This window comes from Lissotriton vulgaris, chromosome 12, assembly GCF_964263255.1.
Source record: "Lissotriton vulgaris chromosome 12, aLisVul1.2, whole genome shotgun sequence".
Lineage (NCBI taxonomy): Eukaryota > Metazoa > Chordata > Amphibia > Caudata > Salamandridae > Lissotriton > Lissotriton vulgaris.
In genome coordinates this window covers 238,318,730-238,333,780 of record NC_141700.1, presented here as the reverse complement: position 1 = coordinate 238,333,780, position 15,051 = coordinate 238,318,730, and the positions used below count along the sequence as shown (strand labels likewise).

Sequence of the window (15,051 nt, the reverse complement as noted above, 5' to 3'; positions counted from 1 at the left end):
GAATTCCGTACTTGGTCCTTCCTTACAGTTCCCAGGGTTCAGCTCGAGCATTTCAAACAATGTTTCGTAGCGCACTAGATTCCTACCCCCATCGAGAGCCACGCACTGCAGATCATGGTCCTGGCCAGTACCACAAGCCTTTGGCAAGAGCGATTGCCGATTTAGATAGGGATATCTTTGACGCATCGCTTATCCCAGAGGAAGAGGTGCGAGCATACAGAGATCTGAGTGAGGCTGAGTATAGTATGTCAGTGGGTGATCGGCAGCTTAAAAGCTCGTCTCCGATCTGGATCGTACCCCATCTCGGTAATTTCTGTCTGAAAGCTCTTGGCCGAAGCCCGCAAGCTCAGCTCGGGAGGAGTGCCTGTACCGAAACGTATGTTTTGCCGACGGCCTCTTCCCCTGTTCTTCTGACTGCCAAGGGTACTTACTTTGTTTGTTATGACCGCGCATATACATGGTTGCCTCGTGACTTCTCAGGCACATGTTATATTGCGAATCTGCTGCCGCCGACTTTTACTGTGGGGTCGGATTATCACAAGACCAGAATTGTGAGAGGCGTGATTAGCGAAGAGGACACTGCCGGTCAAGAAGCAGGAGACTTCTTTAAGGGTTTCTTGCCGTTTTGGGGACCTATGATCAATAGTAGGAACCTGAGACAGTTGACTCGAGTGGTGGAATCGACCGCGAATATCACTGCGAGTGCCCTTGGCAACATTACAGCAGAGCTTCAGGCTGACAGGCTTATGACGTTACAAAATCGTATGGTTTTAGACGTTGTTCTTGCAGATAGAGGTGGAGTATGTAAGGTGATCCATTCGAGTTGCTGCATTTTCATTCCTGACAACGCTCCAACTGTCTATCAAGCCATCTCGAAGTTGCATAAGATCTCCGAGTCCATACACGTGGACGTAGGGGATTGGACGCTACTAGGATGGTTTTGGGGCCTGATGTCGACGTGGGGTTGGAAGATTCTGATGATCATTGGGGTTGTTGTAGCATTTCTGTTCACGTGTTGTCTTTGTGTGCACTGTGGTCCTGCCTTATGTGGCCTATGTGCTACGACGTGTATAAGACGGCCACCTGTTACCGAGGAAGCATTGATGGATAGGGTAATGTTGCAGCAACATCTGGATGGTCTGATGAATATCGAGATTGATTCCGATTACGACTAGTGCTTGCCTACATGAGGGCAAAAGGAGCGTCTGAGGTTCCGTGACAAATATAAGTGGTGTTTTCGACTCGCCCGAATATGGTCGAGTCTGGTATCTATGAACCGCAAATGACGAGTTCAGTGGGTGTACGCGTTTTCGCTGTGCTAGCCTAAACTGTTCGTCTGTTTCAAGGGTTTTTCTATCTGAACCCACGGGTTCCATTTTAGATACGGCATCCATTTTGTCTCTTGCCCTCAAGTAGCCAGCGAACGGACACTGTCCGCTTCGTGACCCTGGGATTCCCAAACTCTTGTGGAAGACACGTGTTCCTTTGAGGGTGTCTTTATGACAAGGAGGATGACACTGTAAGGCAGATGGCCCTGCTCGAGGCTCATCTTGCCGTGCCGGTCTATTGTCTCAGTTGTGCATTCATTAGGCATGTCTCCTTTGATCCCTACAATCGTGTTTCCTGATACCACCCCTTTTACACTCGATCTGTTCACTATCCTCGTCTTCCTCTGCACCTGTTTCTGACTCTTCCTTGATTCGTTTACAGCTGAACGGAATGCACTAATGGTGGGAAGATGTACTTTTACAGTTGGGAACCGGCAAATGCTACTGTAATTATGTTCCGGGCCCTGAATACATGAAAGCGACCCCCTATGAAATTTACTGTGGGGACCTGGTTGTAACCTTTTGTTTGCCATGTTATCTTATGACGAAAAACTGTATCAAAGGAGCGATCCACAGATACAATTCAAAGCAGTCTCCTTGAACATACATGCTATGTACTTCTCGTGACTTCTGTGTTCCCTGCAGTAAATAAACCTCGAATCTTTGACGCCGAAGGAAGTGTCCTGTGTCTCTGTCATTTGTACGCCGGAAAAGGTAACCCACGAAGGTTTCAGGAGTTATCCCTGGCACCGCTGGGTCTTAAGAAAACCCAGTCCTTCACTGCTGCACGCCTCACACTGCTGCACGCCTCACACTGCTGCACGCCACACACTGCTGCACGCCACACACTGCTGCACGCCACACACTGCTGCATGCCTCACACTGCTGCACGACTCACATCACTCAGGGACACCACCACATCACTCAGGGACACCACCATATCACTCAGGGGCACCACTACATCACTCAGGGGCATCACTCAGGGGCACCACCACATCACTCACAGACACCACCATATCACTCAGGAACACCACAACATCACTTTGGGACACCACCACATCACGCAGGGATACCACCACATCACTCAGGGACACCACCACATCACTCAGGGACACCACCACATCACTCACAGACATCACCACATCACTCAGGAACACCACCACGTCACTCAGGAACACCACCACATCACTCAGGGACACCACCACATCACTCTGGGACAACACCACATCACTCTGGGACACCACCACATCACTCTAATACACCGCCACATCACTCAGCCCAACCACATCATCACTCAGCACCGCAAAGCATCACTCAGCACCACAACAGCACTGTCCTTGCTTGCTACCAACAAGCATTGCCATAGCCAATAGGACTCGCATTAGGAAAGTATAAGCTATTGGCTTTGTGAATAACAATGCTATTAATTTATATATTTTCAAGGCCAACCCATATTAAAAAAAATTGTAATTTACAATACCAATAGCTCATACTTTCCTAATGCGAGACCTATTGCATTGCAAATGCTTGTTCTTTTGGCCCTAGCCTGGCAAGGCTTTACTCTGGGCACAGTAAAGGGGTACCTTTCGACTCTTCTGCTTTTTTGAAGTTGACGTATCAGCCTTCATTGAGTCTCCAGTTGTTAATGTGGGGTATTTTTTGTTAAAAGGGTTACAACACTTGTTTCATTTTTCTCCCTTTGTCATGCCCTAGTGGGACCTTAACCTGACCCTTACATTCCTGATATGCATTCCCTATGAGCTGCTTCACAGCTGCCCTTTGCAGCTTTTCACCATCAAGACAAAGTTTCTCGTTACCATTGCATCAGCACTATGTGAGTGAGTCTCAAGATCTTATTGTCAACCGACCTTAAACCACCTTCCTTCTACACAAGCTTGTGTTGCGCACGCAGCCATCTTTCTTGACTAAAGGTGTGACACCATTCCACATCACCTTGCTGACATTCTGTTCTCTGCCTCACCCCTCTAAGGAGTTTGAGAAGACTCAATTGCTTGGACCCCTAGGGAACACTGTGCTTTTAAATAGATTATACCAAAGTACACCGGGTGGCAGGCCTCGAAATCATAAAAAATGTTACCAGACCTGCAGGTATAGTGACTTGAGTAATCCACTCGACCTAACTGTAATGTACTTGACCTGTAAACTGGTCTCTAATTGTGTGATCCCAGTCAAATATTCTATTTCACAATCACCTTTTTCTTCATTATCAAAAATTAGAGCACCTTCAAATATGAGTTCAGCAATTCTGCTGTACAAAAACATATTGATTTAATTGACTAAACGTTTGCTGTATGTGTAATAAGAATCTAGTCTGCATATAGGAATACACTCTGCATATAGGGGTACACATGACCCCTGACTTGCCTCTTAGTTCATGAATGGCATTGTCACCAGAGCGGGTTCAGGAATGTTTCTCAGTTCATGTTTAAAAACTCACTTTTAATAAATATATTACTAAAGTATGGTATGGTAGCACATCATTTAGAAACCGCACGTGTTCCTTGAAATAGCCACACAATTCCCCACTAATATGCAGTTTTCCCCACTAATATGCAGTTTTACTATTTAGCATATACCCAATAATCTGCCAAAATTGGGTTTCAGCATATTTATCATTTGTACATTACCAAGTAAAGTGGTCTGACTTGTTTTCATTCTATTGAATTTTTTTATTACACAATTGCAAAAAATGTGCTTTTATAACTACTGAAATATATTTAGAAATGTCTATACTGGTAATTTACAAGCTTTTTAAATGTGCGTTAAAAAAGGACATCCTACTGCTTTTCATTCCACACTTTGTACAGCACATGTCGACGATAAAATAAGCAAATTGTAAGAACACGTAGGCTGACATTTGACCTGTGTCTCTGAACAATCAGAAAATATGAGAAGATAAAAACAAGATTTAAAGACCTCTTTATTGCTCATTCACTTTCTGAATGACCAGAATACCTGTCCTTTGCCATCTCACCAGAACAAGCCAGTAGACCCTAAAATAGTTCCCTTTGATAAAATCAGAGTAGCAAGTGAGCAAGTACATTTCTCGATGCCTGGGTGGACAATCTGCCCTTTGTGGGGTTCTCTGGAGCTTAAAAAGGCAACCATCTTCCTCTAGATCTTGTCCACCTTTAAGATCATGCATTGGCCCAAAAGCAGTTTCTTGAACGACTTCATACTCTTTCTATCAGGGTTCATTCTTTCAGTGCACTTCCTGCCTGAACATTTGTCAGACGACTACATGGGCGTCCCTCCATAAGTTCACATAGCCCTTTTGTCTAGACTGCCCGGTTCGCCAAGGGAGGCATTTTGCTCACTCTCTGCTGCAGGACTTTCTTGTTTGAGTCTTTTCACAGACTCTCCCCCAAATAAGAACTGCTTTGATATCTATTCACAAGGTGAGTAATCTGCAACTAGTTGTCTCTCAGAAGAAGGAGGTACTTACCTTCTTTAACACTCTTTCTGCTACAGACTATCTAGTCGCAGATTCTCACAGACACTCCCACTCTCCCCGTTCAGTGAACTCCATTAATGAGATCCCAATCCTATTAATTTGCACACTGGGCATATCAATTTGCTTTTGGGACTCTGTCGGGGGCGGGGACATTCGAAATCAACTGACAGAGTGGTGCCTATATAGGCTACAACCATCATTTCCGGAGCTGAACTGTATCCGTACTGAGCCACACAGCACCAACTACTGGTGCCCAAAGGTACTGCTGAAAAGTTTCCAAATCCAGTCTGGTAACTGGGGAATATTCAAAAGGTGAGAAATCTGTAGCAAGATAGTCTTTACCAAATGTAAGTAACTTGTTCTTTGTGTAACTAGATTAAGTGTTGAAGCTAAATCGAATGCTACTGTACATGTTGATTGAAAATTTCAGTTTTGCTTTACCCATCCTTTTGGAAGGGATCACTAGTTTTTGTTTTTATTTGTCTGGGTGACGGATTACACTTCAGGATGTCTCTCACCGGTGCTGTCTTTTTAGGATCGTGAAATTGGTAATGTAGGTGTTCAGAGGGAGGGTCTGTGTGTGCGTGTGTGCATTTGTGCGCGTGTGTGTGTGTGTGTGGTGCGTGTGTGTTGAGAAAACAGCAAGGGGAATAACGGATACATTTTAGAGGATATTTGAGAGTTTAATTTCAGTAGGAGGTTGTAAAAGTAGGGGGTCTATTTTCAGAGGAGGATAGGTTCTGGTAAGCAGGGGAGGGAGGAGTGTTAGAGGAAACTAAGAGAGAAGGTAAAGCGAGTAGGATGAAAAAGCATGCACAGGAGGAGAATGGGATTGAAAAGCATAAGACAAATGGTGCCAAAAATGTCGAGAGTTATGTGCAGGAGTTATCTTTGAACTGTGCATAGTGCAAACATTTCGGTCACAGTAAAGGCCAGAGGAGAGAGCCTTCTGTTAAAGGATTGAGAAAGAGGAAACCTAGATTCAAGGAGTTCTCAGAGTATGGAAAGAGACTAGTTGTTCTTCGGAATTTGAAACTGACTCTGAGAAAGAGGAGGAATTGGAGAAAACTGAAATTCCTCTTTGAAAAAAGGAGAAAGTAAGTAATTTTGCTGAACACATTAGGAAAGTGATGTTTGACCCACTAGTGGGTAAGCATCTTTTACTTCCATAGTGTATTCCGGCTCAATATGTTACATAGTATGTGAAGTTTTGGCTAAGAAAATACATTCCTAAAAATGTTGGGGGTCGGACCATGGTCTGAGTACTCACAACCTTCTCCCCCTAATAAAGTGCCAGTGACTCCTGACTGAAATTCTTAAGTCTTGGCCATCACTGGAAAGCGAGGTTGGGATGACAGAAGGGGATTGGATCGAGGCCCGAGGAATTGTCAGGCTAGAATGTTAGGCTGGTCCACTAAAAAAGATATTTGATTGGAGAGAGGCTGTTTATAAATGAGAAACGAGTGGTTGTTTCAGAGCTGCATCAATGGATTCAGCTTATAGTTTGTTCGTCGGGAAGCCTAGATACTGCCCTGTCTGCCGAGAAAAGAAAAACTATTTTACTGAAAAGTAGACTATAAATTAGTGGAGCAGGCCAGCCCTGGTCGCGGCATCACCAGGGCATCTTTTGCCTGTGAAAAGAGCTGCTTTTATGGAGTTTAGTCCTATCTGTCTGCTTCACAGAGTGCAGAATTTGTCCAGCAAAGAAGAGGTCATGCAAGAACTACTCATGGGGGAATAGAGGTCCGAGATCTATAACTGATGTGTTCAAAAGTCAACCATTCTTGTATCGCTTTTTGGGTGGGTGGCAACTCGCCTACTGTGTAAGCAATGGGGAGAGAATTACTTGGGATGTATGGGTGTTGCAAGATAGTGAGGGGTTTCAGGCTGAACCCTGTAGCACAGCCCCTTCAGGAGAGGATGCCAAAGGGTTTGAGTTTTGGCACTAAAGACAGAAAGATGGTGAATTAAAAGGCGGAAGTGCTCTTTGAAAAAATGTTATAGAGTAGTATCAATGATAATATAATTATCAATATATATTTGGTGGAAAACTAAGACAAGGAGATGCAGTCAGTCATTGATCTGAGAGAGTAGACCCATTGGATCGTTTACTGTCATTGCAGAATGGAGTAATACATCTGGTAAGGGATTTGCTGTGGAAGGGGGATTGGTTTACTTGTTTAGATTTTAAGTGTGTATGTCTTTCTCTCCATCTGAAGATATTTGCAGTTCCGGTGGGGAGTGATGAGGTGGAGGTACAGGAGCCCTCTCTTTGAAGTATCATTCTGTCTGTGGGGTTTCTGAGTTTCCTGGTTGAAGTATTGGTAATCATACCTTTGTGAGTCGCCCCATGTTTAAAGTTGTTAATCAGACATATCGTGGAAGCTTTAATTTATGAGGTTCAAATCTGTGTTTTTGTGTTGTACACCAGTAACTCATTACTTACATTATCTTTGTGTTGGTTCCCCTCAGTGATTCCTAAGGTTAACAGTGTGTTCAGCGTGTAGATTGATGGCTTTGTCACCTACATCTACGGTAGTAAATTCCAGCTGAGATCGAGTGAGCGTTCAGTCAAGAAGTTCAAACCAAAAGGAAGTATAGACCTGTGATCCAGACCTGAAAATGGACAATCTTAATGCTTTGAATAGAAGGCAAAAACTGAACATTATGTACGTGTATGCCTGGGATTGTTATCTTTCACATAAAAACTGAACATTATACATGATCTGGCGATCAATACATATGTATTTCACGGACTTACTGGTATAAATCTGTGTGTGTCTTCTGGTGTACCTGCAAGCTGCCAAGACTCTAAATTGTGGTAAAATGGTTTCTTTGCTTTCGTGTTACCTTTTTTGTGCTATATCTCATGGTTTGCTGCTGAACTAGGATTTCCAGTTTTTCTTTCATTTTTTAAAACTACTATTTGAGATATTTTAAAATACATTTCAATTTAAATTGATTCACCTTTAATCAAAAGTCGTGAAAGTTCAACCTGCAGCCCTGTCCATAAAGCTCTAATGAGTACTGGAAATCTGGATCGCTTCTGAGTAAGTGCTATGCGTACCGTTGCATCTTAAAAGGTTACGGGTCCTGGTATAATTTGGCGACTTAGAAATTAACATAGCAAAATATTTCTTGAGCCAGGCTTGCTTTTGCTTCATATAATGGAATCTTATGCAGGCACATTTCCACAGCAAGATCTCCTGCCTGGAATTGTAGCCTCTTCATGCACAACCTTCCAATTTTTGAAGTGTGTAATATAAGCTCTTGTCCAGTTTTCTTATTAGTCTGTAGTAAAAGTGCAGCATGGAGGCGGGGGGGGGGGGGTTGAGATTGCACATGCTAGAGGCATACCACATAACTTATCCAGAAAGAGTACATTAAAATGTAATCTCATTTAGAAACCTAGTTTGGGATATATAACTTGCATAACTGAGAAGTCTCTGACCAGTTGATATGGAAGAGATTTAGCTACTAATATGCTCACAAGGCAACAGTAAAGACAAGGTAACCCATGCTCCTTGTCAGAATTGTTGCTGAGGGGCTAGTTTTGAGTTGTAGCTGAAAACCCAAGACAGTTTATCAAGTTCTTCTGTTTATGCCTGGGTTACTCTGCTATCCAATCACCATTTTCCTGGAGCCTTAAAGCCTTAATGGTGAATAGTGGAGAAACAAAGTGAAGAGCTACCTGTGGGTGCACATTTATTTTTGTTTTGTTTTTTGGGGGGTGGGAGGAGTAGAACTCAGTGATGCATATAAAGTTAGGAATATAATTGAAGTACTGACTTGTACTCGAACACCACAAATGCAAACTCAAAGGACTTTGGGGAAAGAAAAATATTGTATTATCCTTTGATAATATTAAAATTCTTTAGAGCCCCAGTGGGGTAGCACATGTCCTCTTTTTTTAGAGGTCTAAACCCCAAGTAGAGATGACGCAGTCCCTAAGTTTTTGTTTCAAAGTATGTTAATAATGTAATGCATTAAAAAAGAAAGTAAAAATGTCCATTGTGAATGCGTTCCTTTATTTGTTGTGTAATCAACCTTTTGTTTATCTGCTAATAGGGTTCTCCGAATCTGACCTTTCATTGTAGGGTGCAATAATCTCAGACGTTGTGATGGGGAAGATGCAGAAGAAGCATATACTGCCCCAACTGAGTGCCTTGCTCAACACAAGCTTTTTGTAGGCCTTATCTGATAGAGACGTCTAGCCGCAGATTCCTTAACTTAGAATATCCCCAGACGTCAGACTGGATCCGGAAAACTTTCCGCAGCAGCACCTCTGTGCGCCAGTGGCGGCTCCGCCTTGACGTCGTCCACGGACGTGACGTCAGCAGAGCCGTATATGCCCCTCCCGGCACGCTGATGTCCGTTTTCTCTTTTTCCGTGTCCCAACGTGGATCCTGGAAAACCAGCGGGTCCTTGACCTGTTTTTCTGGTCTACTTGACGCCTTCGGCGTCCCGGAACAGTGTGCAATGCCTTCGGGCTTTAAAGCATGTGAGACCTGTGCACGTCGGATGTCGGTACCAGACCCGCACGCCACCTATATGTGGTGCCTCGGGGTGCACCACGACTCCAAAAAGTGGGACAATTGTCAACGGATGAACCCGAAGTCCTTACGGGAGCGTCGTATGACATTGCTGGCCGCCCGGCTGTTCGGTCCTGCAACTTTGTGTCGCCGCTCTTCCTCTCGGGATCGAACCCACTCCTGAGGTCGTTTCCGCAGACGTCGTTTGGAGGCGGGTAAACACAAGCGTAAGTCCAGGAGGTCTTCCTCCCATACCCATGACGCTGGCACCTGTTCTTCTCGCTCCCTGCCGGAACAGGCTTCTGGCGGTCGTCTCCTTCGTACCCCCCTTTCTGGGTGCCGGAGCGACACGAGCCCAAATGGAGGCTTATTCTAAAGCACTCCACTCTTACTTTGGGTCACCCCCTCTCCCTGGTGCGCCTTTGGGTCCCATAGAGGTGTAAGGCACTCATGTCGGGTCCTCGGCGACAGATTCGTCCTCTGTAACGGCTGTGTGCATCGACTCCGGTTCCGGAGCTGATACGACGCTGACAGGACACGGCCCAATGGGTCCTCCCTGGCGCCTGTCTAGCCCACTCCGTCAGTCTCTGCATAGCCCTGAGCGGCTTCCTGTGCTGACATCGGAGGTGGCGCTGGGCTCAATGTCCTGTTCCCCACATGTTGCAGTGGGGTCGACGTTGGACGGCGCCCAGCCCGAGTCTTTTTTGGAGGTCGTCGACGTCCAGACAACTCCGGCTCTTCGTTGGTCGATGCCGACGTCCACGTCTCCTCTATTTCAGGAGGTTGATATCCCACTCGACTCCTTGAATGTCGATGCGACTCCCACGCAGCATTGGTCGACGCCCGTACAGCCTACGCCTCCTCTTAAGCCACAGGTTGACGCTCCTCTGGACTCCCCTGATCTTTGACTCTTTCGGCCCATGGGGCAGGTACCTTGTGTGGCGTGGTCCCCGGATCAGCCTCCGGCTCCTCCGCTTTTGCTGTCTAGTGGACAGGTTAGTCTTCAGCCATCTCCTACTGATGGGTTATTGTTGCCTCCCCTGATGGCAACTGAGGCTAGTGCTGCCTACGCACGGGTTATTCACAGGGCGACAGCTATTCTTTGTTTTCAGCCCCCTGTGGTTTCTCTGCCTTCTGATCCCTTCTTGGATCTTCTCCATATGGAGCCGGTTGAAGTGGAGCCTTTGCTGCCCCTTGGGGCATCTTTGTTTGACATCATACTGGGCACATGGGCGAGGCCTTCCTCCGATGACCCTGTTGATCGGGCCATAGCTCGTCGACACCTTCCTGCCCCAAATGATCCGCTCTGTCTGTCCATTCACCCTAGGTGTCGTAAATATTTAATTTACTATCATAATTTCTATGCAGGTAAGTACTTAATCAATAATAACTCAATCGGAAAGAAGGAGGCAGAGTCCGTGGTGTTAGAGTTCTTAGGGGTTTTATTCCTTAAAAAGGAATGGTCATGACCTAGCTATCATGTTCCCGCAACCACACAGGGCTCAGGAAGGGATAGAAGAGTGCGCACCACATTTTATTGACAGTACATAGCTTATATACTTAATTCATTGTCATGAAAAACATATGGTAGGCGTAACAGCTGAGAGAAGACAAGATAACAGCATCCACGTGTTAGCAATACGTAATCAGAAGGCGTGAACTAGGCGTGAATTAGAGGTGTGTGCTAGAAACGTCACCAGGTAGGTGTCACAGAAGGGGTGGCACTAACAGAAATGTTGCAATGTCAGCAGAAATCGGAAGCTTGGATGCGCGCGCAGCTGCATGACGTGTGATTGACGTGAAACGGGAGGGTGCAGGGAACTTGACATTTACACTGACGGAAAGAGACAGAAGTCTGGCATGTCAGATCAACTTGTACTTCTATCATATCTGATATCTGATGTTTGGGAACCATACTATCTGGAGGGAAAGGTCTCTAGGGCAGAAGCTATTCTATACTGACTGTGAGTGCGTGTATAAGCGCCTGAGTGTCTGCATGAGAAGCGTGGGGGCATGGGCCTTCCATGGGAGCATGGTAACAGAGGCTATGAATTACTTGCACGGAGACAGGTTTAGCCCTTTGCTCTGCAGATGAGGGGTATGTTTACTGAAGCTAGTAGGCAGGAATGTATTTTCGAGGAGCGGAACAGATAACTCGAAGGTTATAGTCAGTCTTGGCAGGCAGCAGGCTGAGCTGAGCACGGTGGGCTGCGCTGGAAGTAAGTCAGAGTTCACGGGTACAGAGGCAGCCTGGGCTGAGGTTTTCAGAGTCAGAAGCCAGAAAAATGGCTCGATGGCAGAAATTCAGGGCCTACTTTGCCAGAGCTGGAAAACGTGTAAGGTACACTACAAAAAGACGTTGGCATAGCATACTTAGGAACGGACTATTCAACCCATTCAGGGTGGGTCTGAAAGAGGACATGTTGACGTTGGACGCAAATGTATTTGCGTCTTCGTAGCTGGCACAGGAGGGAAGTTACATGCACTTTAAGCTGGTACATGGAGTCGGTGGGGTACACGCTAGGGAACACAATCTTGACCATAAAATTTATATTTCCTCATAGGGCTCAGGGCCTAGTTGTTCAGGTGGCCTTTGACTTGCAGTCTTACTCCGTCCTGCCTCTGTTGCCTCCCACCAGCGAATCTAGGTGGTTAGACACATGTGGTCGCCAGCTTTTTCACCTCTGCCAGTGCTGGCATCCGTGCATTGAATACTGCTTGTGTGTTCGCACGTGTATCGTCTACCCTTTGGGACTTAGTAGAGGACCTTCTTCCTTCACTTCCAGAAGGCCTGCGGGTGGACTTGATTCGTCTTCTGCATGATGGCAGGGGAATGGCTTAATTTTCCTTCCGCTCTTCCCTTGACGCCACTGACTTGGTGAAACGAGCTCTTGCTTGGTCTGTCGCTTTACGCCTCCATGCCTGGCTGCGCAACAGTCATTTCCCTGACAGTGTTCAGGATGCTCTTAGAGATCTGCCGTTCAATGGCGTGGACCTGTTTGACAGTCACGCAGATTCATCGGTCTCCCGCCTCATGTCTGGACTGCCATGAATTTTGCGGCATAACTTTCTGCCTTACAGTGTTTTTTCCTCTGTATCAGCAATTTTGCCTTATTAATTTACTTTCAAAGGAGTCCTGGGTTCTTTGCATGGAACCCGGATGGTGTAGGCGGTTGTTCCGCCATCTCAGTATTTGTTCAGTGCTGCCGGACGGCTGTTTCTGTTTTCCTTTCAGTCCTCTGAATGTGTGCTTTGCCCAAGAGCACTTCCCTCGCAGGGGTTGACACTTACCCTATGTGGGGTATTTATAGGCTATTGGGTAGCTGCCTTAGCCTTGGTACGCTCCTATTTAGTTTTTCACCACAAATCTTACTATGGGCCTCTTTTCCTGCTGTTCTGCGATCCTCACGTTGGCATGGCTCTATTGTACTTTCGGTGCTGTTGACTCTAATTGTTGGTGGTCGTTCTAAGCATCGGTATGTGTTCCTTACCGTATGGCTTCTGCCAACCCTGCGTTCACTGGGGCGTTTTTCAACATCGCTGTGATCCTCTTGCTCTAGATGGCTGCTTTTCTTTGCCAGTCCCTATCCCGAGGGCCCTTGTTCAGTTCAGTTCAGCCGCAGTTCTCACCACTGGCGCCCTATCCTCGTTTTGCGCCAGGAAACAACCACTGTGTGGCACCTTTCTTAGTGTTGGTGCAACCTAAATTTGCACCCTGGTATAATTGCTATCATGGGTGTTTGCATTGTTTATTCCACGTCTGTGGTGCTGGTTCTCCTCTCCCCTCTAAGGGTTGGGTAGGAGTTCCTCGTACCTCAGCCCTTTCTGGGCTTGCCTTTGCAGGTGGCGGTCATGTACATCTCTACTGCACATTGCCTTGTGCCATCGTTTTCTGGGAACTTTCCCTTTAACAGTTTTTACACATCCCCTGCTGCTTCCGCGCAGTTGTTTCCCACACTTCTGCTTGGGTTCCTACTGTGTCACTCTCGTGGAGTGTCCTCTTTCAGATACTCGCTTCATGGGTCCCTGGACCATTCACTTGGTCCTGCTGTTTCCACTATCGTGTCTGGTTCCATTTCCTCGTCTGTCTTGCGGGGGACTGTTGCTCCTCCAGGGCATGGGGCTGATATCGTTTACGGGCCTGGCCATTGTCCTGTCCAGTTCTGCTTCCACATGGCTATTAGTACTTTTCGCGTACTATAGTCTTTTATAGTGTTACGCTTCATTTTTGAGCATATTTCTTCTTCTTCTTCTTACTCTAAATATGCTCTGTGTTCTCACACAGCAGAATCGTGCAAACAACGTTCTTTCATGCGGTGTCTGTGGTCCTTGACCCGGTATGCTCATACTACGAGCTCTAATGTGGGTGTCCAGCTTGCCTGGTGGCCCTTTTTGCCGGTTGCCTACTTGCTATTGCGGCTCTCATGTAGTTCTAGCGTCCACACGGTATGCTTCTATATCTTACAGTCCTCTGCTTGACTACCGTTCTTACTGTAGTCCTGTTTTGGGTGCTTCTGCTGATTGCTGTCAGCCCTTTCACATGTCTTGTGACAGTTCGACTATGTGATGGTGTGTCTTCTGTTTCTAATACTCCCTGCACTTTCTGGCCATGGATTGGCATCCTGCCAATGCTGTCCCACGTATTTTGGCTGGTGCAGGCTTCAACAGTCCCTTTTTAGGTCTCGCGACCTATCAATGCGCGCAAGCGCATCGAGCGGAGCGAGAATTCAAGTGCTCAAAATGCTCGTGAAACCAAGGGTTTCGTTCCTGCGGTTTTGTTTGAGTTCACGTGAATCACGTGACCAAACAAGCACTCGCATCAGCCTCCCTCCCTCCCTCGTAATTGCATTTTTTCACAGCCGCACAGCACATCAAAGGGCTTCTCCCAGCGTGTGCTGTGCAGGCTTCTCCTCTCCTAATTAATCATGGCTGGATTTCAGTTTCCCGGCCGCTCTTGTTTAAATAAACGGAGGTCTGCTTTTGCAATCGTAATCTCCTTTTAATTGCACAATTCGGTAAAATTGACCCCACCGGACGTAGCTCTCATAAAAAAACATGATTATGTAACCAAACTCCGATGGATTTTTTTTTTTGGTCGATTCTTTTCTAAAGTATGCGCCTGATGTGACTCCACTTGATATGCTTTTATATGGAATATTTTCAATGCAAGACTCCTTCTTTTACTGACGTTATTAAATAGTTGTCCAAATACAGCTTTTTTGGGAAGTGATTTTTTTTTTTATTCTAAGTTGAGACAGAAAAAAGCCTTACTCTGGTTTGAGATAGATGTTGCTTAAAAAGGTTTTCAAGCTTACCGTAAACGTTAACTCGCTGAGACGCTTGATCAGAAAATCCAGACCAGTCTTTATATTTTGGTTTTTGTGCTCTTGATTATAGTTTGGCTGGAGGTTACTGACAGGAATCGGTGGGAAGATCCTGCTCCAGCCCGCAGGCACCAACAGCCATTTTTGCTTACACTGGATTTCTCTCCTTAACGTGAAACCCAAGACTTGACTTTATCTGATTATGTCAGATAAAGGTCCCGAGGCACCACTCCCTCAACTGCATTCCCCAGCCGACACCGGAACGAGTGCTGCTCAGTTATTGTACAAGGGGCGTTTAACATCATGTTCACATGAGGTTCTCTAAAATCTCATAAAATTACTTATCTTGCGATTTGCATCCTGTGTGTCCGAGCCCATTGACCACCCACGCA

General features: G+C 45.9%; 1 pseudogene across 1 annotated transcript in view; it reads left to right on the top strand.

Annotated features, from left to right (window-relative positions):
• Window positions 1–8,812, top strand: part of LOC147673852 (ribonuclease P protein subunit p29-like) — a 193,610-nt pseudogene extending 184,798 nt beyond the window's left edge. Inside the window, exons 6-7 of the transcript XR_015302460.1 lie at window positions 7,276–7,472; window positions 7,523–8,812. The product of XR_015302460.1 is annotated as a ribonuclease P protein subunit p29-like (transcript). The remainder of the gene's footprint in view (window positions 1–7,275; window positions 7,473–7,522) is intronic.
• Window positions 8,813–15,051: the final 6,239 nt, after the last annotated feature.